This window comes from Tursiops truncatus, chromosome 9, assembly GCF_011762595.2.
Source record: "Tursiops truncatus isolate mTurTru1 chromosome 9, mTurTru1.mat.Y, whole genome shotgun sequence".
In the NCBI taxonomy this organism is placed as follows: Eukaryota; Metazoa; Chordata; class Mammalia; order Artiodactyla; family Delphinidae; genus Tursiops; species Tursiops truncatus.
This window is the reverse complement of record NC_047042.1, coordinates 70,474,808-70,502,730: the sequence shown is the minus strand read 5'-3', so window position 1 is coordinate 70,502,730 and position 27,923 is coordinate 70,474,808. Positions and strand designations below refer to the sequence as shown.

Sequence of the window (27,923 nt, the reverse complement as noted above, 5' to 3'; positions counted from 1 at the left end):
GAATCTATATATCTAATCACCTAATTCATAATAGGACAACAATAAGTTGAACCAGAGAAGCAGCTATCTTCAGATGAGAAAAAAAAGGTAGTTTAAATCTCTTTTCCACTCCCTTCAAAATCCCACCAAAGTGAAGTGTTACCTGTGTGTGCATGTGTATGTGTGTGTGTGTGTGGGGGGGGTGTTTGCAGGGATAGATTCTAGAAAAATTGGAATAAGCCTTACTGTAAGAAAACTCTCCAGAAACTAGGAACATTTCTGTGCCAACCTAGAAGTGTAAATGGCTACTGTGTAATCCTTTGATTTTCTTAAATTATTTTTAGAAGACAAAAGACATAGAAACCACTTTCTATTATTTTAATAACCTTTCTGAACTCTTGGGAGATAAACTTCCATCCCTGTTTTTCCCCTTACGCTCCTTAGTCCTCTTGCCTAAGCACACCCTGTATTGTGCAAATAGATTCCTATAGAGTGAAAGTCCGGTTAGGGTCCAACTCCTCAAATAATGATTAAAATGAGTATATCAGAATATTTACAGCTTCAAGTAACAAAAAAACTAAACAATAAAGGATTAAGTAGAATAGAAAGTTACTATCTCACTTGGTCAAGAGGTAGAAAGGCCTCCAGATATAGTAAATTAATTAATCAAATATCAAATGCATTTATTTATATAAGTTTAATGAAGTTATTTAACATTATTTAATATTTTAATTTAATAATATAATATAAATTAAAAATTCTTGGCTAGGGAATAGAATTATCATAATTGGCCTAAACTAGTCAGTATCCACACATTGGAACTGGGGATAGGGTCAGTTTCCCATGAAGTATATGCTATGCGGAGTAATGACGTATATCTCAACAACATCAGGGTTCTGGTAACAGAGAAAGGATGTTCAAGCAACAACCAGTAGTGTCTACTTCAAGCAAAGTGACTATACGTCTTCACCTAAGACAACTCCAAGGCACACCTGTTGTCTAGGGTAAATAATAATATAAATAATAATAATTCTCTCAAAAATGTCCTGGATGATGTATAATACAGCTGTCTAGCTACTAGTTGTATATTTTTAAGATTTCAGAATTAACTTCTAACGTATCTTTGTTACAATTATAAAGGAAAATTGCTAAACCTACAGTGAAAATAAAAATAAGGTTTCAGGATGCATAGTCAGCCTAATAAAATTTTAGAGTAATTATGAAACAATCCCTTTATATTGACTGAGACACTCATTACAACTCATTCTCACCAACTTCTTAAACAGATTTTATGGATTCTTACTAATATTTTCATACCTTAGTCCATGTTTTTCCATTTGAAAGAAGTGCTTTATTTAAAAATATATTCTATAATTCAGAAGTTAACTCATTTGGATTGTGCTAGCCTCCAAGCATTTAATATACAGAACTATAAACTGCATCGGGCTTCCCTGGTGGCGCAGTGGTTGAGAGTCCGCCTGCCGATGCAGGGGACCTGGGTTCGTGCCCCGGTCCGGGAGGATCCCACATACTGCGGAGAGGCTAGGCCCATGAGCCATGGCCGCTGAGTCTGCGCGTCTGGAGCCCGTGCTCCGCAACGGCAGAGGCCACAACAGTGAGAGGCCCGCGTACCGGAAAAAACAAAAAGGAGAAGAAAAACAAAAAAAAACTGCATCATAAACCTCTTTATGCTTAAATACACACTGCGTTTTGGGCCGTAAGTAAGAACCACAAGAGAAGAAGGGCTATTCAACAGTCCTGGGCAACAGAGCATTAAAGGGCTTTAGACCTAGTCTGCCTTAGCTCATATCCTAGTTCTGCCACACATGAACTGTGCAACTCTCTGGGCCCCACTCCTTCCCCTGTAAAATGGGGACAATAATGTTCTCTACCTCAGAAGTATCTAACTCATAGGTTGTGAGAATTAAAAGAGTTAATACTGGTGAATCTTAGAAGAGTACCAGTACTAAATAATTTAAATGTCAGCTATCATCATCATCATTATCATCATCATCATCCCCATCATCATCATGTGGAGCTCAGGCTGCTGTCTGAGGGACCAGATTCTAATGCTAGAAGGACACATACAATCTCAAAACTAGCAATGTAAAGAGACAATAAAGTATTATGAAAAGTAGAATTAAGTGCAAAGGAACAAGAGGTGACCAGAGAGAAAAAAAGTAGGGTATAAAGAAATCAAGGGTGGGATCAGAAACAGACACACTAAATGCACCTCTTTACTACAAGTTCCTCTCATTTTCAGTTTGGCATGTTGCTAAATGTCTAGAATATATTTATAAGGGACTAAGGCTTCTCAGAGTCTCAGTGTAATGCTCTCCTCATTTCAAGAAAACTTCTTTACACATGATTTTCTGAAGGCAAGTTCACAATGAAAACCAAAATGTCAAAGCAGATAAATGGTTTGAGTCCAGAGTAAATGAGATGCAGTTCTGGAGAGAGGAATGAACTTTAACATTACTGGTTAATCAGAGAGAAATATGTACAGACTAGAACAATGAAGAAAACAAATATAAAATGTAAGGGCACTAGAACACTAGGAATATAAAATTATTTAATAAATATTGGGTAGCTGATTATACTTATAGCCTTGCTATATGAGGAAAACTGAAATGTAGTAACTTCTCTTTGAGTTCACTCACAAGAGAACATGAAGCATGTTTATTCCATTCAGGCTTGCATGCTCTCAGAGTCACCCTGAACCTTACTGAACCCTATGGAGGAAAAAGGGTCACATTTATGGTTAAGAATCAAGCAGTTATTAACTGATAATATTACTTAAGAGGTCAAAAAAGAGTGTCAAAGATTTCTTTAAGATGGCTCATTGCTAATATGAGAGTGTCACGTATGCTTTACATCTAACTGATGACAGTTGAAATCATTATGGCATAAATAGTTCATAGTTGTGAGAACTGATAAAACTATTGGGTACCCAGAGACAAGAAAACATGTATTTAATGACTATAACTAAAATTAAGCATGAATCATTACCTGAGAAATAAATGAATAAAATATATTAGCAGATTTTTTTTTAAATGAACTAAATATTTAAGAGGGTATAAACTGAAGTTATCTTGAATTTGGAGAAGCCACAAGAGAAATTACAGAAGAAATTATTAACGTGACAGATTCTTTATAATGTGGAAGAGAAATGCTGTCTTTAATTAGCAAGTTCAGAAACTTTTCTAACAAAACCCTTTTATTGATTTTTCTTCTATAAATATTTACTTTTAATCTGACCCAGGCAATCAAATAACAGATCTTCATTTCCCTGCATCAGTCTTTCCACACATTTTCACACAGGTGCTCAGATCCTTGTATTTTACAAATTAAATATGTCAATACATGTTATCATGGCATCATATGCTACTGTCATCAAAATCTCATAGAATCCCAGATGCTAAGGTCACTCTAACTTCTTTATTCCTCCTCAAGATTATTTCAGATGATAATATATACAAAATAAATATTTTAAAATTCTTCATATAAATCTAACACTTGTATTCAAAAAAGAAAAAAAAAATCACTGGACAGTGTCCAAAAAAGGGTGTTTTCATGTGAACACATATTTTTAATTAATGAATAAAACACTCAAGTTCACTAGCATCTTTTAGCAGACTAAGGTTTACGGTTATTTTCCAACCTTATGAATCTAGAGTGCGGTTTGGCAAATCCATTCGTGTTGTTTATTAAACTCTCTGAGGCTACTGATCCATGCATTTAGGTGTCAGAAAAAGACAAAGAAAAAAATCATCACAGTATTGTAGTCTCAAAAGTTCTTATCCATATTACTTTCATGCAGAGGACCCACTGTTTAAGACCAAAAATAAAATGGCAATTGAGACTTATGCTTAACATTTAATTGTATGGACAAGAATGAATATTTAGGCCCAATATAACAAGAATATTTTTCCCTTGATATACTGAACATGAGAAGTATTCACATCTGTTTCACTGCTTTGCCTTCTTCATGGGCTTAAACCTGCCAAATTATTCCATTTGATTTCAGAGAATTCTCATACGGCAATCTATTTCATTTACTTTATCTTCAATAAAATGGTTCAGTGAGCATTAGCAACTCTGAAACACAGGTTTCAATCAGTCTTCAGGCAAAGGCGTCAATCTATATTAGACCTACTGTGCTCTGAGTTGCAGCTAGAAAGTTGGATACGGCAGAGCAACGGCAAAAATGTGAGCGAGGCCTAATAAAGGCACAGTGAAGAGAAAGAAAGCTCTCCCCAGGCTATCACAAGCATCGCTTACACAATACCAGGTGCTGGGTTCAACACATGAAGAACTCCTTCATAAGGCTGACAGCTAAAAGGAGGCTTCAGACTCTAACTTTATTTTACATGACACCTACTATTACACCAGAGTAATAGTCCTCTGTACTCCAGCAGCCAGTAGTAAAAACTTGAAATGCCAACAGTTAAAAATGAAGTTTCATATTCACCCCTCGGATATTATAGAGGGGAAAAAAAACCTAAAAACACTCAAACTGCATAGCATTTCTTCTATAACATTTTTACGCAATCACTAATACAACAGTAGTTTCAGTGGACCCTTCCTTACAAATTTGTATGACATTTTAAATATAGCCGCTGGATTAGATTTTAACCACAAAACAGTCAGTACGTTTAAGCAACAACTCATTTTGGAAAATGATATCATTAAAGACTAATTCCAAGAAATGTGGGGCAGTCCTGTTAGATACCGTGAAAATGTCTCCCAAAGTACAAACTTTGTAATAAGTGATGCTGGTTCATATTTGATATGGGCTGTAAAAAGCAGATTATTGTAATGGTGTTCTTCCCAGCAAATAAGACCATTGCAAAAGTACTTAATGTTCGGTTGACTTGAAAAGCAGGCCAGTTAAAAATCCATATTTTGCTATTTTGTATAATGGTATCAAAAATTTGACTAGTGGATCACTCCAACCCACAAATTTAAAACAATAAATGTAAACTCTCTTTTTTATAGGAACAAATTTCCATTTTTTTTCCTTTTTTTTTTTATATAATGCTGTATTTTTGCCCAGGTTCTATCATCACAGTATAATCAATAGGAGGAAAATTTGGAATGACGGTTTAATGTGAATTTATACAAGAATGTTGTTCTATTACTTGCTGATACATACTTCTCAACTCATTTTTCTGGAGACCAAATGTATTCTTCTTCTAATTTTACATTTCAAAGTACAGCACCCCAATTATGTGTACATATATCTAGATGCTTTCGTGTAATGCTATTCCTTACAACTCTATAAGGACATTAAAGGAGAAGAATGGAAAACTAGCATGACAGATTAGTAGAATAGATTCTTGAAACTCAGATTCTGTAAAGGTAAGAGTGTTTTTAACTATTCCAAACAGCTCTTCTGTAAGAAAACCAGTACCAGACCAGCACCCAGACCTACCCAGACCAACCCAGGAAGCATGACTCTCCAACACTAATGTGATCAATGAACAAGAGACTAAAAGTGGCCTCTGCGTATTATAAAATCAGTATTCCAGGTGAAACCTAAATATTTCACATTTTCTTCTCACTTGGCTCACTTTCTTATAAACATGCATGCCTACCCCACTACATTTACTTTAGAGACCACATATTCAGTATACCATTAATCCTTGTATTCCCTGCAAAGTCCAGGCCAGTAATAAAATTAGTGGAAATAATTTTTAGGGGTAATATAATATTAAATGTATTAATTATCTACTGCTACATAACAAATTACCTCCAAACTTAGCAGGTTTTGACCAAAAAACACATTTATTATGTCACATTTTCTGAGGATCAGGAATCCAGGAGTAGTTCGGCTGGCTGGCTCAGGCTCAGGGCTCCTCAAGAAGATGCAGGGTACTGCCAGTTCCTCCATGTCTACTGGCAAGAGGGCATAGATCCTCACCACGTGAACCTCTCCAAGGCAACTAGCCTCCCCCAGAACAGGTCATGAGACTGAGAGTGAGAGACAGAGTGAAAGAAAGAGAGGGAGAAAGGGAAGGAGGAAGGAAGGGAAGAAGGAAAGGAGAGAGAGAGAAAGAAAGGGAAGGAGAGAGGGAGGGAAGGAGGAAGGGAGAGAGAGTGAAAGAGAGAGAAAGAGAGGAAGGGAGGGAAAGAGGGAGGAAGGGAAGGAAAGAGGAAGGAAGAGAGAGAAAGAGAGGGAGAAAGGGGAGGAGGAAGAAAGGGAGGGAAGGAGGAAGGGGGAGAGGGAGGGAGAGAGGGAGGGAGGGAGAGAGAGAGAGAGTGAGGAAGAAACAGAGAGAAACAGAAACAAGTAAGAACACCCGAAACAGATGTCCTAATATCTTGTATAACCCAATCTGAAAAGCAAAATCCCATCACTTGTACCATATTCTATTCTATCAGCAAGAATGAGCAACTCTGGTAAATGTGGGAGGGAAAAATACAGTTGTATGAAAACTAGGAGAAGAGGATCATTAAGGTCCATTTTAGAGGCTGCCTACCACAGCCCACCCTCTGGACAATAAACATTCACATTCTTCCCATGTGCAATCAGTTCCAAATATGTAAGTTGTACTGGATTCCTAAAGGTCATTTAAGGGTTGATTGAGGTACACTTCAGATTACTGAGTCAGTGTAAGAGTGGATAATTTATAAAGAACATCCTTTGAAATATGATCCTCAAATCAACCACTGTTCTGAATCAAGGAGGTATTTCATATATTTAGAGAATATTTTTTAAGATACTATTTTGTGCAAGGCTGCAGGAAATACACACATGATATTATGCAGAAAAAGTCCTGGTTTGCCTAAAAAGGAGGAAAGAACAAGGAAGTATGTAATGGAAGAAGTAGAGATGTAAATGTGCTTTACAGGCATGGAGAAAGGGAAAGAAACAGTAGGGTATGCATTGACAAAGATGTGGGCAAGTGTAAGGCACGTAGTTCAAGGTATACATATCAGTGTTATGGGGAGGAAATGTCGGATACTGGGGTTTTGTCAGATCCTGGAGAGTATTAAATACCAGGGCAGGCTGTTTTAGTCTGGTGGTTAGCCAGCTTAAAATAATGGATCAGTATTAGGCAGGGAGGAATGGCCTGTTAGGATTTATACTGTGAACATAACTGAGAATAAAATTTTACAGTTAGTGACAATATTCCTTTTTTATTAAATCTTACATAATTGTAAAAAACCCTAAAAAAATAGGTTAAATGAATTTTAAATTAAGAAATTCAACATGCTGTGGCAGACAGACTCTAGTGTGGTCCCCACATTCATGCCCTGTATAATTCCCTCTCCTTGCATGTAGGCAGGACTGTGACTTGCTTCTAACTAATAGAATATGGCAAAGCTTATGGGATGTTATTTCAATGGCTATGTTAATACATATACACACACATACATATATGGCTCCATTTTGCTAGCACTTAGTAGGAACTCTCCTACTGACTTTAAAGAAGCAAGCAACTATGATGTGAACTGCATATGGAGCGGGCCACATGGCTGGGAACTGTGGATAACCTCTAGGACCTGAAGATCTCAGTCCTACAAATGCAATGAACTAGATTCGGCCAAAGCCCAGTAAGTTTGGAAGAGGATCCTGAACTCCAAATGAAAATGCAGCCTGGCCAATATTTTGAGTAGCCTTGTAAGATCCTGAGCTAAGCCATGCCTGGACTCCTGACCTGTGGAAACTGTTAAGATAATAAATGTATGTCGTTTTAAGCTTTAAAATATGTAACATCTTATATAGCAATCAAAAACTAATACACATGCTAATCAAATCACAGAATGTACATTTACAAATTAGTTCCTTTTTACCATTTCATGGACCAAAGTTAGAATGGTATTCTGGGTATACTGACCAGGTGGCCTGGATAATACAGTCAAACTTTGAGATTAATATAATGGAGAACAAAACAACAGCTAACTTTAAAAAAAAAAAATGCTTACTATGGCCTTCATATGTATTCAAACATTTAGTCCTCAAATCGATTCTATAAAGTAGGTATTACTATCTCTTTTTTCCAGATTCAGAAATTAAGTGTTAGAGAGTTAAATGACTTGTCCAAGGTTTCACATACGGTAGGTTTGTTTTGGAACCATAATTCAAATCTAGGCAATCTGATTTCCAAGCTTACATTCTCAACAGCTACACTCTATAGCCTCTTTGTTTACAGTCTTATTCACTCTGTTTCATTTTGCCAAGAAATGTATGCACACCATGTATTTGAACACTTGCCCAGCCCCTCCTAGGCCAAATCATCTTCCTGTACAGTTCATTTACTTTTCAATAATTTTAAAATTAGAGCAAATATTTTGTCAGGTATGATGCCTAATTTTTAGCAAGTATTTATGAAACTTACAGCAATTTTCTATATGAAACTTACAGCAATTTTCTATAAGTATATGAATGAAGTTTATTTCTACTCCACTGAAATAACTAAAACTGATCTTTTATTTGGATTTAATATTCTTACAATAGAAACTCTGGAAATAATTGTAAATATCATGAAGTAAAATATACATATACACACTCAACTAACCATTTACCCATATACACAAACACTCTCAGTTGGAAGTTGTGCGAAATATTTTAGTTCCCGTTTCAGAAGTATAACCTAGGTCAGGTTCTGTAACCTCTCTGAGAGGTAAAATGGGTGTAATTGTTCGAAAATAGGAAGATTCAACTGAGTATTTACTTTAGGGATTTCTGGGGGAAAGGAACAGAGGAGTGGTAAGGGAAGAAGAAAATTAGTATTTCTTGAAAATGGCTATGTATTTTCATACATACACAATTATGTACCCTTCTGGGAAAAAGACTCTCTATTTTCTAAAAGTCATTTCTTTCATGGTTCCATGATGTTCACTGTCAGGCAACTCTTACTTATAAACCTAAAATCCCCCGGCTATTACTAAAACAAATGTCCTGTTACTACTCAACAAATGAGAATTTAAATATAAAAGGTCTTACAAAGATGAGATATATCAACATAACCATTGTCTAAAGTAAGCATAAATCACTAACTCAGAAAAAAGAAAGATTGAGCATAAGCAGGTATGGGTTCTAATAACACGTAACAGTTCATTATTAGCTATAAGATCACAACAAGCTATACTACTTTTTCCAAGTCATTGAAATTCTTTGTCTTTTAGTTTCTCCACTTACTAAACAATGACTAATAATGTCAACCTTACTTACATCATAAGCAATGCAAGAGTAAAATTAATAAGTTTAATTAAAGAGCAAAATGAAGTAAAAAGTTGCCAAAGTGTTTCAAAAATCTTACATGCTAAATAAATGCGGAATCGTTTTGCTTGTATGTCTGACAAAATTATAAAGTTGGTACAAAACAAGCAAAATTCCATAGGCAAAACAGTACCTGAGAAATAATTGACTATACAATTCAAGCACATTGACAAAAATCTCTCAGGGAAGATATGGAGTCTCTATCTAGAGAAAGTTTTAGAAAAGGTTAGAGCAATGCAGTCATCACAGTGAGGATCCTGAGACCTGTCCTATGCTTATGGTGAACCCCTTGATAAAGAATTCTGGTGAGGATCCTGAGACACTTCCTACACTTATGGCAAACCCGCTTGATAAAGAATTCTGGGGTGGAATGGGCAAGAAAAACAAAGAAATCTGAAGAAGTCAGGGCACCAGGGTTCCCCTCTCTTTGGGGGTAAAGACTGGAGAGAAAAATGATGTAAACTCATCAAGAATTTCTTTCAGTTTTCTTTTTATAAGCATATTATTACAGATTTGGCCACCTATAACACACTGCTTGATTGATACCATAGTCAAGAATGACACTGAAAAACTAATTTCACAGAAACTTTATAGAGTAAGAGTGGGAGATAAAGTCTGCATTTCTTGGAAATGCAATTCATGCTGTCTTTGTGGTCCTTATTTTGTACCAAACAATGGATTTAAAGTTATCTAAATTCACATTGTAAATACCAAGGAAAACTACCATTAGATTCAAAGAAGTATAACATTAAAAAGTAAACAAGTGCTTTCTAAACAGCTGACTTGCTAGGTCTCAAAAAGTTTATTTAAGAAAATCAAACTTTCAAGAAAAAATCATGACTAGTATTCTACTCTTTAGTTGCTGACATTTCTAGATCCTCCCAAAAACCTCAATATCACCTGGGCCTTAATAAAATAATATTGAAAACATCAGTATAAAAGGCCAGCAGAATGGTAACAGAAAATACTCCAAACACTTTTCTTGTCTAGTCATTTCCTTTCAGTATTTCAAAACCAGATTCACATTCCACGTAAATTTGTGTTAATTTTCAAAAACCAAAGTGAGACCAGTTTTAAAAGGAAGAAGGAGCACAGCAAGGCGTGAAACGAAAAACCCAAGAGAAGAGACAGTGGTAAAAACTCCTATTGCCATCCTTGATATGTCTCTACGGTTCACTGACAATTTTTTTAACCTTTGGGCAAAGATATTTAACCCAAAAATTAAAGGACAAAATAAGTATCAGAAAAACAAAAATAAGCACAACGAACAAAAGAGACTTATCACCGAAAGATCACTTACCTATTTCTTCCAGATCTTCCACAAGACTTTCGAGTCAACCTTGATATGGAGCCCTAGGTAAATTCAATCCCAGCATCACATTAGAGTAGCCCTGTTAACAGAGACAAATAATTGTCACTGCTTTGAAAATTAAGTTTGCATTTATGTCCCAATTAGTTCCATGACTTCATAGAACATGAAACACATTCAAGCATAATGCATTCATTGCTTTGTGAATCTTCAAACGCGCATAAAATTACTTTTCTACATTTTAATTTAGAGAACTTTAAATCCATTGTTTGGTACAAGGCAAAGACCGCAGAAGCAGCACTAGATACATTTCTAAGAAATGCAGATTTTACTTCCGACTCTTACATTGATTTGCCAAGTTTAAACTTTTGATGATTAAATTTTGCAATTTATAGAATAAAATCATTTATGTCTCAAGGTTCCCAACTGAAAACATGGCTGATTTCAACTGCCTCTTCAGCACATACTTAATGAGCTTTGTAGGCCTTTCCACAATTAACCAATTGGTAGTAAGCATTTTCTCCTTATAATCACAATGTAAGGGTATTACACTAATACTTATTTGAATTTATATTTTCCATACCCATTTCCTATTTAACCACTCTCTTTTCTAGTCTCTTACTTCTTTAATCTGAATGATTTAGCTCATACATTTCTTAGGCTAAAATAAATGTTCTGAAGGTCCAACAACATGATAGGACTTAGTGTATAGATAGCAAATGGACTTCGACTCATAAAACAACTCTGACTGACTGGTAGGGACCACACGAAAAGCTGTAGGGAGACTAAATCTAAGTCTACTACAGGAAAGAGTACTGTGTTCAATTAGCAATGTCTGCCACAGGCATTGAAAATGATGAATGACATCATATGCCATATCTGTTGAACATTTAGGCATTTCAGTAATTTTATTTAAATCATGTCCAAACACTTTTGGCTAAAAATCCTTTCTTCCAATGCAATCTTAGTGAGAGATCAATTAATTAAACAGGTAGAAACGAAACATTCTGGTTGAATCAGGACCCCAAATACTCAGTTCCACCACTATTCTCTCCCCAGTTTCCCTGGAGGTATTCCACGAAGCTTTAGTTATACCACAAAGCATAACTTGAAATCACTGTTTTAGTTAATCTTAAGTATTAGGTAACTCAAAGTCACAGAAATGTAGGTAATTCAAACTCCTGTTGTTAACATTCTAGCATTCTTCCTCTATTGCTTCTGTTCTCTATATTTCTCTCAATGACAAAATTTTGCATAGGAGCAGGCTCCACCCTTGACTTTCCTTGTGTTAATCTTTCTTCCATAATTATTTCTTGCCTGCTATATGCCACCAAAAGATTTCTTATTAAAATATAGCAGTCTAAATTATTTCCTAACTCCATATTGGCTTATTTTCCCCCTTCCTGTATTCATGGATATCAATTTTTCCTAAATCAATCTATAAGTTCTAGATTTTTAAAGAAAACCTAAAAACACATTTTAAAGTATATGCTATAAAAGGTCTATCATTATCAAAGTTAAATTAAAAAATGAAGGGCAAAGAGAAGGAACCCACTCTACCAAACGTTAGGATACACTACAAGGCCGGAGACAGACACTGAGATATAGAGTTCAGAAATAAATCCACATATCAATGCTACCTTTATGTATGATAAGGATGATATCAAAAGTAAAAGAAAAGGTTGCTATTGACTTATTGTATGGAGAAAGAAAAATAGTCTCAGAATATGGCAAAAAGTAAACTTAGCTCCTTATTTCACACCATATACAAATTTGGATTCCACCTAGATTAAAGAGTTTTAAATGTGAAAGTTATCTTTTCAAAGCTAATAGAAAATATTTAGGCGAGTCTTTCTGAGAATTAGAAGTAAAAAGCAATTCTGAAACAAGACCCAAAAAGCATAAATAATGAGGCGTAAAATTGATGGATTTGGCTAAGTCAAAATGAGAATTTTTCAGTGAATAATACCATAGGTAAATTTCACAGATAAACTGAGAGAAGACCTAACACAAACAAGGAATCAATATTAGAATAAATACTCAGAAGAAGCTAATAGAAAAATAAGCACAGCACTTAAAACGGTATACTTTCTTAAAAGGGGAAGACAGAATAGCTCTCAAGTATAGTTTAAAATGCTCAAAATCACTTGTTATCAAGAAGATGCAAATTAAAAACCAATGAGACACCACTTGTCATCAGAATAGCATAAATTTGAATGCTGGGTTCTACCCAGTGTTGGCAAGAATGCAGAAAGACGAGCACTCTCTTGTTTACTGCTGATGGAAGCATAAACAATACAGCTATTCTTAAAAGCAATCTGGAAAACCTAAAATGTCAACCTGTTTTTTATGGACCCAAAACACCCTGTGCTGAGCTCTAGTATAGCATATATCAGCTTAGTTTTAATTTCACTTTTGTATTGACATGCCTTTCTCTCCCACTAGTTTCTCCATTTTCATTAATCAAAATTAATGTTGAAAACTGAAAAATCAAGAAATGGCAATAAGAATATCATTTAAAACTACGGATGTAAACACCAGAAATGTGTTGCTTCTGTATAGCTGGACTGGGCAGTGGGAAGGTACAAGGCAGAGGTCTGCTATTTTTCATTATAATAAGCCTTCTCTTTTATTTGATTTTTTTAACTCTGTGCATGTATTTCTTTGACCAAAGTCAATTTTAAATACAAAAGAAAAAGCAAGAAGCTAATTTTAAAAATAAACAAAGAACATATCATCATTGCAGCAAACAGATTTTATTTTAATAAGCATATATTATTTTAGTAACTTAAACCTCAAGAAAAAAACAGAACATGTCACAGAATATTGATCACAGTGATCATAATGACCACTTAATTATACACCAAATGATAACTTAAGAATCAAATGATCACTTAACTGGATAAGGGGGAAAAAGCTTAATTAAAAAAACAAAGGGAAAAAAAAAAAAAATTAAGCCAGTAAAGAAAACTAAGAAATTGGAAAAGGCAAAAGCAGAGCCAGAGAGGCAAATGAGGACTCTCTTACATTTACACATTCACATGCGTGTATTGGTTGCTGACTATATGCCAGGCACTGTCCGGGCTCTGAGATAAAGCCACAACCCTGCTCTCATGTAGTGTGCAGTACAATGAGGAATATGTAAAGGATGATGATTTCAGTGTGTTGAGAAATATGATGTATGTGTGTGTGTATGTATATACACACAGGGGCAGCATCCAATTTAAGCTAAGACACTCAAAGATGTCCTGGATAAAAGTTCACAATTACAAACACTCCCTTTTCTAATTTCTTCTAGCCTTTTAAACGGGATTGCAAATTTATTTAAGGTTTGCTGTGGTAGGAGAGGACAGCATCACTCAAACATTCCCAGAGCGTTTGAACTGTCTTCTTTTAAGGAACTGTATTAGATGAAGTGAACAATTACTAGGTGGTTTAATTTTGCTGTATTTATATTTTCCTAGGAGCTCCTGGATACTCAAGAAAGAGATTTAGTTTTCTAATGTGTTACTTGGAACTCTTTGTTTCTACTCTCCTGTCTTTTAATTAATAAAAATGAAGATATGTCCTAAAAGAAATACTATCATTCAATTGTTTTCTAAACAAGAGAAAAAAATACACTGTGCAAACATTAAGTGTAAAAAAAAGTGTCTTTTGAATTCTACTGCAAAATAGCATAATACAAAATCCTCTGTCTAGTGAACATCATGATTTGGAAAAATATACTCAAAATCTGAAGTAAATAAACAAAATGCATTTGTTATATAGGTCATAATGTGTAACTGACATTCAAAAGTAAAAATTACACTAACATTTTAGATACTGTTTTCACACAGATGTGGTTATAATTTTGAAAATTCAGCATAGGTCTTCTCAGAGAATGGTGAAACCTAAGAATTATTTTCTTATCTCAAAACAAACTAGTTAACTATAACCACATCTGAGAATGTAATAATTGACCATTGGTTACAAAGGCTGATAGTATAACCAATGTTTCAGGGAAGAGAAAATAAACAACCAAACCCCAGCAGAGCAATAAACTCATAGGTTTAATTCCAGTTGTTGGGCAATGTGGATATACGCTAATAGCATAAAAGAAACAATCATAGGCTTTGGAGGAATGGGGAAAGGTTTTTTAAAATTATTCAGAAGGGAGTCCATATTCTATATGAATAGTTATTCCATTCCTACAAAAATTTATGAAGGGTTTGGAAGGTGTTTTGCAACCGGCATTTTTTCTTTTTGCATCAGGCATTTACATGAGAGGAACATCATATCATTATCATTTTGTACAGATGTTGCAAATATCAAGAAAGGACATAACTAAAATTTTTTAAAGCTAGTTCCGCAAAGGCTAAACGCTGTGAAACTGCCCACGGAAATATAGAGAGCTCACTACAATTAGCATTAATTAATTTAAAGGTAGAAGTAATGCTAGGTCAGTTACATAAAGGATTCTGCTCTCTTAGACTTCACTCAGAGCAAAAGTCAGAGCCGCCGGGTGGAACTGTGTAAAAATACATGACCATATTTACACAAATACGTAAAAACACTTTAAAAGCAAATTTCATTTGTTTCTATTCTTCATCGTAGGAAGAACATTTAACATGAGATCTTGGCTCAATAAATTTCTAAGTGCACAATACAGTACAGTTATCTGTAGGCATAATGCTGTACTGCAGCTCTCTAAAATCTATTTATCCTGCATAACCAAAATTTTATATCTGCTGAACAACAATGGTTAATTGCATAAAAGACTTTCTTCCTCTTCAATCATTGCAGTTACTGAACACCTCCTAAGTACCAGGTTTGCTATCTGCTGGAGACACAGAGATAAAAGATATTCTCTCTACTGACTGCTGAAGGACTGGTTAAACATGCAATAAATATGCTTCTGAATGAATGATATTCCCCGAAGCCAAAGATAGATCCTAAGTTAAAATGTGATACCGTGTAAGCAAAAGTAAGCATGGGGTGATACCAACTATAACAGCAATTTGTCTTGTGAAAATAATTATTTATGTGGCAGAAGTAGAAGGTGACACCTCTGTCTGAATTGGAACTAAATGCCCTTCTGAATTTCTCATGAAGTAACGAAAAGAATAATTCTTATATTCTAAAAGCTGGAGACTTTTGAGTATATTGAAATTTTTCTCTATGTTTTATAAAAAAATTACTGGAAGTAAATAATTTTGATGACATTTAAAGTTAGAAAAAAGGTTCATCAAGTGAGCATAACTCACTTTTTACACAACACGTAACTTTCATAAAAAAAACTTTCAACCTTAGTGGAGCTATTTTATAATAATAATTGTCAGTTATTTGAATGAGAACTATTAAAGTCATATAAACCATAAACATTCAAATATATACTTCTATAAATCAAACTGAATAATAAATTCCAAAATAACATAAATACTGTTTACTATTTCTAACAGGTTGTGGAAGAAAGAAAAACCACACAGTACTCTTGACACCATTACTAATAGAGTAAAATATGAAAAATTGGAGAAGGGAAAAAAGCACTTCAGGCAATAAAAGTAAAGTATGAATTCTGATCCTAAATTCAAAAACTTTTACAACCATAGGTAATAGGTTGAAAACAAACTCCTGGGTTCAAACACAGGCTAGAGGTGACTTTAATTAGTTCTACAGAGGCATGTGCTCAGTGGGAGCTCAAAAAACACAGCATTAAGTTAATAAAAGAGAATTTCTTCAAAAACCACTTTAGTTTTTATTGTTGTTTTTGACTGAGAGTATAAGACTAAATTAGAGGAAAATGGCAAAGAAAAATTCAAGAGTGCTACTAGTAGAATTAGTAAAGCAGGTTTAAACACTCATATTACAAAGAACACATAGATCAGATTTCCTTTCACGTCCTTCATTGTAGTACGATGCCTAAGCCTTAAAAAAATGCATGAGACAAAAGTGCTTTCTTTCTCTGTTTCCTTTTATTCTCTTGCTCATCCCTTCCTATTATGGTAATTCCCTCCTTTCCATTTTACTTGTAGAAGAAAGTAAGTATGCTCATTCCTTTTGATGTTGACCAATAATTGTTTTTATTAATATCGATACCGAGTTGAATAGCAGATCAACATTGATGACCTTCAGAGCAAATCCCTGGATCTATAAGTTTTTAATTTTCCTCTCCTATTTTCAGTGACAAGAAGGTCTCATTTTCAACAAAAATAACATAATGCTCAAGTCTGGAAACAGGGCTTGGAGAAGTAAGTGGACAACCTTAACGTGGGTGAAAATGACTCTGCAGCTGCTTTCTTGATGCTGGAGATGCTTGGTCCATCTCTTTCAAACCAAAAGAAGCATGATGCAGGCAGTCTAGAGAACCAGAACTCCAACCTTAGGGAAAGGCTTTAAAAGGATGTAAGAAAGATTTAACGTATCAGGAGTTGTAGGATTTCCCAGTCCTTTGAGGGATCCACAGCCGCAACTATATAAGGAGTCTGATAACCCTGGATGACTTGGAAATTTCATGTTTTCTCAACCACTTGTCAAATGATTCCATCCCCAGATCCCTTCCTTGACAAATTCATAGTCCTAATCTTATACCAGTTCTCTTGGCTTCTACCACAATACAATTCATTTATCAATAAGGAGAATCCTCTGCATATTGACGTTTGTCATAAAAACTTTTCAAGGGTAACACCAGCATATTGTCACCCAGGATACAGTATTTGTTTCATAAGTGCTAAATTAATATTAAAGCTACTTAAATTTACGAACCTCTTACTTCCTGCCTACCCACAGCTTTTTATCCAATACTTTTGTTTTCTCAAATTGAATATTCAGCGGAAGTTCCACCAACACTGAGCTACTCTATCATCTAACCTAATCTACCCAGAACCCAAAATTTAAAAAAAAATTTTTTTCAGAAAATATAAGCTCTTGAATGAAATGCAACTTGAATTGAGCAATGTTTTTTTTTAACTTTTTATTTTATATTGGAGTATAGCCGATTAACAATGTTGTGATAGTTTCAAGTACACTGCAAAGCGACTCAGCCATACGTATACATGCATCCATTCTCCCCCAGGCTCCCCTCCCATCCAGGCTGCCACATAACATTGAGCTGAATTCCCTGTGCTATACAGTAGGTCCTTGTTGGTTATCCTTTTAAATACAGCAGTGTGTACATGTTGAGAGCAATGATTAAGAAAATCACTTCCACTGGAATGCACTGGGTCAAGCAATGGATTCTGAAGTCAATTTATTGTCAGTAAAGAAAATGAAGTCAGAATGTAGGTTCAAAGAAGCTAGATCAGGTGAAGCGGTATGCCCATTTTACAGTACTGAATCTCTCTTCAATGCTGCTTACTTCACAGGTGTACTTATTTCATCTGTTTACAGAAGCTATTCCATACATTTATTAAAGTAAAACAACATAGCTATGTAAGTTATGAAACAAAATGCTTTGATCGAATTTTCTTACATAATCTTGTATCTAATTCAATATAGGTTGTTCAAATTTCAGGCTGGCAGCTTTAATAAAAACACTACCTTCTCTTTCTTTTTTTCTTTCACAGTCATCGTTTATCTGATAGCTAACTGTTATGTTGTTTATGTATTGCTGACAATAATTCTTAATCATCATTTGATTCTGGGAGTTTATTTTATTCTATGCCCCGGGTGAATGCTTATAACTCTAAGATGAGATTCATATAAAGGCCCCCAATGCATTCAAATCACTAAGAAATAGTCCATTTCATAGATAAAACTATCTATTACGCCAATTCTTCTTTCTATTTTTTTAATCAAAAATTGGTGGATATTTTACCACCATACAGTGTGAAATAAAGCAAATTATCAGGGTCAACAAGTGATAAAATTTACGTGAGCTAAAAATCACAGAAGCATCATTAGTTTCAGAATTGAAAAAGAGATTGTGATTATATGAATATATTGCCAGAAACTTTAAAAAACACTGTTTTTTCAAATATTCATGTAAACACAGCTTGAAAATTGACAGAGTAGAGCACCAATTTGACAGCGCTGTACCCTTTTCTGTGTATTTTTATTTAGATGAGAATCTGTAGGGAACTGGATTCCAAGTATAATCTGGTGGGTTCTTTTCTAATGGTTTTTAGCCACAAAAACATATCTGTAGGCCAACGTTTATTGAGGATTTATGATGTGTAAGCACTGCGCTTGGAGCTTCCCAGATACCAAACCAAACTGACAAGAAGCTCACCAGGAATTCACAACAGTTAAACATATATCCCTGAAGATTCAGCAGGAAATCTAAAACCCCATTCTCATACAGTTTTCTGAATTATCTGAAAGTACTCTTCACAGCATATCAAGCCTAACATTTTACAAAACCATTTCAGGGGTACCATTTGAAGAGCCACAGAAGTATACCAAAGACAAGACAAAAATATTTGCAAGTATACTCACTTAGCTATTGAAAATGTTTCTCAATCAATTATTCAACCGTGCTAGATTCTTATTAACCAATATCAGTCTTCCTTACAAAGAACTTTCCTGATGAAGTGAATTATTTGTCAGTGTGTTCTAATTTCTAAGCACTTAGGTACCTATATGAAAGGGGAGAAAGTAGTTAAACTCTTTATACTTTCTTAACGTGGCTGTATCCATCATTTCAAATGTTAATTTTAGCAACTCCACTATTTATTTTTATTTCCAAAACTTCCGTAGAATTATTGGATTAACAAAGATTTATTGAGATATCTGGATACAATGTGTTTTTGAAAACATAAATTGCTTTCTCATTTGGCCTATTTATCTACAAAATCTCAGAGAATGTATTTAAAGAGACATACCTTATACATGGTTAGAGAACTGCTACAGTTATTATTTGTGTGGGTCATGTTATATCATAGAATGAGAAAATTAATTTATCATTGAGTCAGTTATACAAATATGAAGCATTCTAGATAAGCTAGCTATTTCTGTATTATATAAATGAAAACTTATACTTGGTAGGATACAAATAAATATGGTTTACTTTCTGGAAAAATAAATAGTAACTTGAAAGTTTACTGAGATAGTCAACTACAGTATTTTAAAAATAAGTGGAGTTTCTGGCTGACTCTTCAAATACAACCCAGAAAATTCAACTTTACAGAATTATCTTTCCTTCCATTAAGACTGATCACAATTTTTTGTTTTCTTGAGTTTTTTATTTGTAAATAAAAGTATCTGCCATAAGTAAGCTCTAAATATTTGTCTGAAATTGAATGAATGAATGAATGATCATTACCTTAAAAACATATGGCTCTAGATTATAAAATGAAGTAATCTCTGATGGACAACCTTAAATGTATCCCTAATGCTGGTGGGGGGAAATATAATTCTGAAATGCCTGTTTTATTGACAGTCATGAACAACAGAAGGACCAAAAGGCTTTTAAATATACATTAAAAAGAGCTGCATTAACTCATTTAAGAGATTCATATTAGTAGAATCACAATTTAATGGTATTAAAATAAATTCTGAAACAAACCCAATAGAATCATGTAATTTGCACATCAAATATAAACTGTTTAACTCAAGAATAATATGTACTAATAAATAAGGAAAAGGAGATCCTTAACTGTCACTTCTACTTTCTCATCCGGCATCTTTAATTTTCATTACAAATGTAAAACACTTTCCTTTTTACAGTTAATTTTGTCTCAAATAATTATTTTCTCTCTTTTTATCCCTATTCAAAATATCAACAGCATGACCCTCTAAACAACTTACAACTATATATTGGTCTGCTTGTATACCCCTGGGCATACCTTAAGCTCTAAACCATATCAAGCTCAGCAACTTGTACATAAAGTATATGAATTATTTGTTTATTTACCTAGAATATCCACTGGTATTTAAGGTTCAGATAAACAGTTATATGTCAATTATATCTAAATACAAAAGGTACAGATAAACACAATAAGCTAGTGTTATCTTTATATAGTATTTAATCATGGGTCTGATCGCTCCAAAATAAAGGGAGAATTATTTTGTCCTCAATTGTTGATCATAATTCCTTTATAATACACATTCAATACAATACATACTCAACACAAGAAAATTTTACTTCCCCTAATTCATTTTTATGCCTCCCATAATTTAGCACTACTACTAATCTATAGCAGTGGATATCAAGAAACAAACACTGGAAAATAATCCCCTCACAGACACACATACACATAGTCCTGAGTAGTCCTACAAATGATTTTTCCAATTTTTCTCTTTAACAGCAATAATAGGGCTACAGTATCACAGTACTGAAAATGAGTGACCTACTGACATAGAAGCTGTGCCTTCTGTGGATACTCTGTGAGTCTGAAATTGATTTTCTTCATTTTAGCCTGTGAGGGGTGTAGACATTACCCATCATCAGAGTGAGTAGTGGCACTAACAGAACACATTCAAGAAGCAACAACTGTAAGAAAGTCAGAAGCAATAGTTCTAGGATCACTTCCCCAGCAAAAAAGAACTGGCTGTTTGCTCCCACTATGCTGTTTCTTAAAACACTGTATCTATATTCTGACAGATGTTGTATTTTTGTTGACAAACAAAGTCTAATGCATAGCTTGCATAGAAACTTGAGTGGTAGTTTTCAAAATGTGAGTATGTTTGCACTCAATCTGAATTTTTAACCTGAATTTTTATTTGCCTAGGTTCTGGTCAAATAAATATGTCCTAATATTACCCTACATGTGAGCAGATTCCCTTTTACACAAATACCTATAATCACATAATGGCCTTAACTCCATGTCCTACCAGGTAGCCTATAAATATAATGCTTTGTTGATTTGATTGTAATGAATTCCATACATGAAAAGTAAAATCCCAGTTTACATATTCATGTTCATAAGTAGATGAATGAATAAACAAAATGTGATATATGTATACAATGGAATACTATTTTTTTATAATAATTATTTTTTTATTATATTACTTTAATTTCCTTAAAAAAGGAAATAAATTCTGACAGATGTTACAAAATAGATGAACCTTGAAGACATTAGTGCTATGTAAAATATGCCAGTCACAAAAGGAAAAATACTGCATGACTTATATGATATATCTAGAGAAGTAAAATTCACAGAGATAGAAAGTGAAATGGTGGTTGCCAGGGGCTTGGAGAGGGGGAAGTAAGGAGTTATTATTTAATGGGTACAGAGTTTCAGTTTCACAAGTTGAAGAAACTTCTGGTGATGTTTGCACAAAAGTGAAAAGGTACTTCATGCCACTGAACCATACATTTTTAAATGGTTGAAATGGTAAATTTTATGTCAGGTATATGTAACTAAAATTTTAATTTATTATTAAAATTTGTAGAACTTCATGTAGGAGTAAATCTGTGAAGTACTACAGGTAGAGTTCATAAACAAGAATGATTATGTACTGTTTTGGGTGAAGGTGGAGATCAGGAAAGGCTGATGAAGGACTTAACATCTCACTAAACATTAAAGATAGATGATATTTAAACAGGGTAAGGTAGGAAAATATGAGCATATTTGTGAAAAAATAACACTGGAATAGTCACATTAGGTTACAATGGAAGTTCTTAAAACTTTTTTCTCTCAGGTCACCTTTATACTTTTAAAAATTAACAAGAATCCTCTTCCCTCACAAAAAAAAGCTTCTGCTTAAGTGGATGATCTCTTTCTATGAGTACTTTATTAGGTATTAAACTGAGGGACTTTTAAATCACAAGAATAGACAAGTACATATTCCATTCCTTATCAGAACAATGACGTCAATTGTCATTTAGCCTCTAGAAAACTCTACTGCATATTTACAAGACAGAAAGAATGAAAAGAGTGAAAAAGACAAATGAGATCTTAATATTAGCATGAAAATAATTTTGATTTAACAGTCACCATAAAAGGTCTTAGATTCCCTAGACCATACTTTAAGAATTTCTCGGTTTCAGAATGGAGAAGATGGCAGAAGAATAAATACAGAGAGCCAGAATATGCCTGATTTTACTGAAGGCCAAGCTAGAGATTTTAAAACAGAAAAATATTAAAGATTTTTATACAAAGCAATCACTTGGTGGTGAGCTGACTTTATAAGGATTCATTCAGAAAGACAGAAATGGGTACAGAGGTATGGAAAGGCAATCTAGAGTCTAGTTAGAAACCTATAAAATAATTTACCTGGGGCAAGTAATTAGTACATGGGGACAGTGCTGGAAGAAAGAAGAAAACAAAAGCATCTTAAAGGAGCTACAGAAGTTACCAAAAACATCAAGAGATAATGTAGATGGTATAGTTTTAGACAGCCATGCTGCCCAAAGCAATATGCAGATTCAGTGTAATCCCTATCAAAATTACAAAGGTATTTTTCACATAAATATAACAAACAATCCAATATTTGTATGGAACCACAAAAGATCTTGAATAGCCAAAGCAACCTTCAGAAAAAAGAACAAAGCTGGAGACATCATGCTCCCTGATTTCAAACTATATTACAAAGCTACAGTAATTAAAACAGTATGGTATTGGCATAGACACATAGGTCACTGGAAGTAAACAGAGAGCCTAGAAATAAACCCATACATATATGGCCAACTAATTTATGACAAAGGAGCCAAGAATATACAATGAGGAAAGGGCAGCCTCTTCAATAAATGGTGCTGGGAATATTGAACAGCCACATGCAAAAGAATGAAACTAAACCAACATCTTCTACCATACATAAAAATTAACTCAGAATGGATTAAAGGCTTGAATGTAAGATCTGAAACCATAAAACTCCTAGAAGAAAATGTAAGCAGTAAGCTCCTTGACATAGTTCTTGGTCTTTATTTTTTCAATCTGACACCAAAAGCAAAAGCAACAAAGGCAAAAAAAAAAAAAAAAAAAAAATGGAACCACATCAAACTGAAAAGTTCCTGCATAGCAAAGGAAACCAACAACAAAATGAAAAGGAAACATACCAAATGGGAGAAAATAATTGCAAATCATATATCTGATAAGGAGCTAATATCCAAAATATACAAAGAACTCATATAACTCAAAAGCAAAAAAAAAAATTTGATATCAAAAATGGTCAGAAGATCTGAATAGACATTTTTTCCAAAGAACACATACAGATGGCCAACAGGTACATGAAAAAATGTTCAGCATCATTAATCATCAGGGAAATGCAAATCAAAACCACAATGTGATATCACCTCACACAAGTGTTGGCAATGATATGGAGAAAAGGGAATCCTTATACACTGTTAATGAGAATGTAAATTGGTTCAACCACTGTGGAAAAGAGTATGGAGGTTCCTCAAAAAATTAAAAATAGAACCATATTATCCAGCAATTCCAATTCTAGGTATTTATCGAAGAAAATGAAAACACTAGCTCGAAAAGATATATGCACTCCATATCCACTGCAGCAATATATACAATAGCCAAGATATGGAAACAACCTAAGTGTCCACAGATGAATGAATGGATAAAGAAATTGTGGTATATAGACACTATGGAATATTACTCAGCCATAAAAAATGAAATCTTGCCATTTGTGAAAACATGGATAGACTTTGAGGGTATTATGCTTAGTGAAATAAGGCAGACATAGAAGGACAAATATTATATGATCTCTCTTCTATGTGAATCTTAAAAACAAGCAAACAAACAAAAATCCAAACTCAGACACAGATAACAGATTGGTGGTTGCAAAAGGCAGGGGTGGAAGGTGGGAAAAATAGGTAAACTGTTTTTTCAGTTTAAATAAGTTGAATTTGGGCTTCCCTGGTGGCGCAGTGGTTGAGAGTCTGCCTGCCGATGCAGGGGACACGTGTTCGTGCCCCGGTACGGGAAGATCCCACATGCCGCGAAGCGGCTAGGCCCGTGAGCCATGGCCGCTGAGCCTGCGCGTCCAGAGCCTGTGCTCCACAACGGGAGAGGCCACAACAGTGAGAGGCCCACGTACAGCAAAAAAAAAAAAAAAAAAAAAGTTGAATTTATAAGAAAGCACACATAATAAATGTCAATATTAATGAATATTTTGATAAAAGGAATGAAATTAATGATTTCCTAATTTAGTTACAACTTTTGCTCTCTTTTTAAAAAGTCAAATTTTTCTTACTATTTCACAGACTCCCTACGTAAATTTAATAGAGATCAAGAATTGATCAATTTGAAAACCACTTATATTGTTCAATTACTTCTAAAATAGTAGGTAGGAAATCTGCAATTACTTTATGACTCAGTCTTCAAATATTACTTTAAAAAAAACAGGGAAGAGAAAACGACAGAGAATGAAACCCCAGGATTCCAACTGGAATGCTAATAAGATAGTTTCTCAGGGGGACAACAAATAAAGGTTTATACTAGATCCACATTATCCAATATAGGTAGCCTGTACCCACATATGATTATTTAAATTTATTAAAATAAAATTTAAAATTCAGTTATTTAATGGCATTAACCAGAGTTCAAATGTTCAATGACCATGTGCGGCTAGTAGCAACCACACTGAATAATGTAATATTGAACACTTCCATCATAACAGTAAGTTCTATTGGACATAGAGATGCCCTAGATGCATTTATTAGAAGGGTGAAATAATGCATTATATAGTAGCTTGTTACTGTGTATTTACTAGGCATCAGACAGTGTACTAAATAAACACTTCACAATGATTGCATTCAGTCCTCGCAATGATCTTTTGAGATAGGTTCTATTATATTTCCATTTTACAAATGACAAAACAGATTAAGAGAGACAAATAACCTGTTTCAGATCACTCTGTAGCGGAGAAAAGATTGAACCCCGGGACTTTCTGACCCCAAGGACAGAAAATGAGGAAAAAGAATAATCTTTTGAAAGTGATAATATCCTGGTAATTTGAAGATAAATTGTATTTACTTTGGATAATCAGAATACTATGAAATACACGAGAGTAACTAGAGTAGAAATACACAAGAGTAACTAGAGTGGAAGTAACTAGAGAGTAACTAGGGTAGAGTAACTAGAGTAACTAGAGAGTAACTAGAGTGGTAATTTGAAGATAAATCGTATTTACTTTGGATAATCAGAATACTATGAAATACACGAGAGTAACTAGAGTGGAAGGCTATGTGAACAAATATAATTTATATTTAATGGAAATAAAATATCTATGTAACATTAAAGTACCAACTTGAAACGTTTTAAATTAGAAAGTGTTAAAAGTTATCACAGCAATTTTAACTCACCCACCTTACTTGTGAGTCCCAATCAGGTGGGAAAGTTATTATTGCCATGGAAACCACCATAATACTACTACTTTACACTTATGTAACACCTTTCATCTGATGAGCTCAAAGAGACTTATAACATTAATTAATAGTTCTTTTATTGAAAGTGCATCAAAATTTAGCTAATAGCATACAACAACAATTGCAGATCAAACAAAAGGAAACTTCATTGCTCTCTAACGGATTCACATAGATTATACACCATCTCCTACTATTCAAAAAGAAAGACAGACAGTAATCTTACACAGATATTCACCTTCTTGTTTCTTCTACCAAGTTGAAAACCATCTCCTATTGTTTTATTGTCAAAAATATGCAGCTCTTCTTCCACCCACTCTTTAATTTCTTTCTTCGTGTGTTCAGCTAATTGCCTGGGAATGTCTTTTAAAATGCCATTACACAAACTAACCTGTGCAGCTCTAACCACTAAGATATTCACAAGTACAAATCTTGTTCTTTCTTTAAAAGATATATGACCTCATTTTAAATTAGGAGGAATAAAACTAAAATTTGAAGGTTTTGGGGTATGTAATTAAAAGTCTGAAAACTAAAAATAAAAAATCCTTAGCTGTTCATAGTGATTTTTGTTCTTAAGCTATTAAAAATAAAGCAAATATTTGTTTCAACATTCTAAAAATATATAATAATACTAAGCTAGAAAATTTAGGTCAGTGAAATGGTCTGTTTAGCATAGTATTTTGTTTTTAATAGAGTTGTCACAGGATATTTTATATGATTACAAGTTCTTAGATGATTTTATGAAGTTTGCTTCAAAGGTAAAGGTAACAACAACAACAACAAAAAGTAAAGGTAACTTGCCTCCATTAACTAACTAGGATCTGCCACTTACAAACGTAGGCAAACAGCTTTAGAACCTGTTTATATTCCACAAGACCATCCCTGATTCAAAAGAGTGGAGAAATAGACTTTTCATGGGAGAAGTTTTCAGGTCACATGGTAAAAAGACATTCATTCAAGAATGGGAGGAACCTGTGGCCATTATTTTGTAACTTACCTTAAATGGAACTCTTTCTAAGATGGATTATGTTCAGACTTTTAACAAATGATAATTCAGAATCTGCTGACTCAAGATTATTGTTTGGAAAATCCAGCAATAACAAGGCCATCATTTTACAATTCAGCACTTTAAGCATCATCTTTTTTCTCAATGTCAGGTTTCCAGCTATTATCAAACTGCTCCTGCCTTAATGATCCTATCCTTTTCTTCCCTAGTAATCCTATTCTCCCAACATATACAAATTTAACTTGGTTTTCCTGGTGAAAACTGTTTTATGACTGAGAAACCATACAGCACAAAAGCTGTTCATATCCTCTAAATGAAGGCTGAATTAAGAATTTAGTAGGTACCTCCGAGACTCAAACATCTTTCTCTGGTTACTATTATGTTCTGGCTATATCTTTCATTCCTAGTCAAAAAATCACTTTATATTAAGGTGATATGAAGAATTCCTCTAGAGATTTTTTCTTAACCTCAGAAACCAAATCTGTTTTAAAATGTTAGGTCACTGAATATGATTGACCCCAAACAGAATTTTTTAAATGGCCTGTTTTGGTGTAAACAGCTTTAATATATCTTGGGATAATTATTCTTTTTGTGAATGAGTTTGCCTAAAATACTTGTTAAACAGCTGTTGAGTTTTGAACTCTGTTGCTGTTCATCAATAACTTTTCACACTCATTTGTATTCTTCCAGTTATTCTACTTCTACTGTTCATCGGGTGAAATGGTCATCAAAATGTAATAAGTTGATCGAAGAGTCTCAGGTATTACTTTAGAACAGGCTTATTCCTTTTTGTGAAAGACGCATCTGTATTTGACTTTGTAAAACAATAAATTCAGGAAAAACCCAACTGGGACCTCTAATATACTCCTCTACAATATATGAATTTTATACTAAATAAGACTATAATATTCTCCCCTTCAAATGGAAGCCACATTCCCATAGGAAATAAGATACTAAACTATTAATAGCTTAGCCAGGCTTTCTCTGCCTACTACGGAACCACAGACTTCATCACAGTCTAAGCACTGTAAAACAATACAGTTTACATTCATATAAGTAAAACTCTCTAGGTGTTCTTCAGCTAGTCTACGACTCAATGTTTCTGATGTTTTTAAGACAGAAAACTTCTTCACATTCAACCTGAGAAAAAGACAATGTCAAACTC

The 27,923-nt window shown here is 34.1% G+C and overlaps 1 protein-coding gene across 5 annotated transcripts in view; it reads right to left on the bottom strand.

Moving 5' to 3' along the window:
- Positions 1 to 27,923, bottom strand: part of FOXP2 (forkhead box P2) — a 532,789-nt gene that overhangs the window by 356,372 nt on the left and 148,494 nt on the right. For all 5 annotated transcript variants that reach the window (XM_073809847.1, XM_073809849.1, XM_073809848.1 and 2 more), the window contains one exon: positions 10,509 to 10,599. The gene's annotated coding sequence lies outside the window, so the exon portion shown is untranslated. The remainder of the gene's footprint in view (positions 1 to 10,508; positions 10,600 to 27,923) is intronic.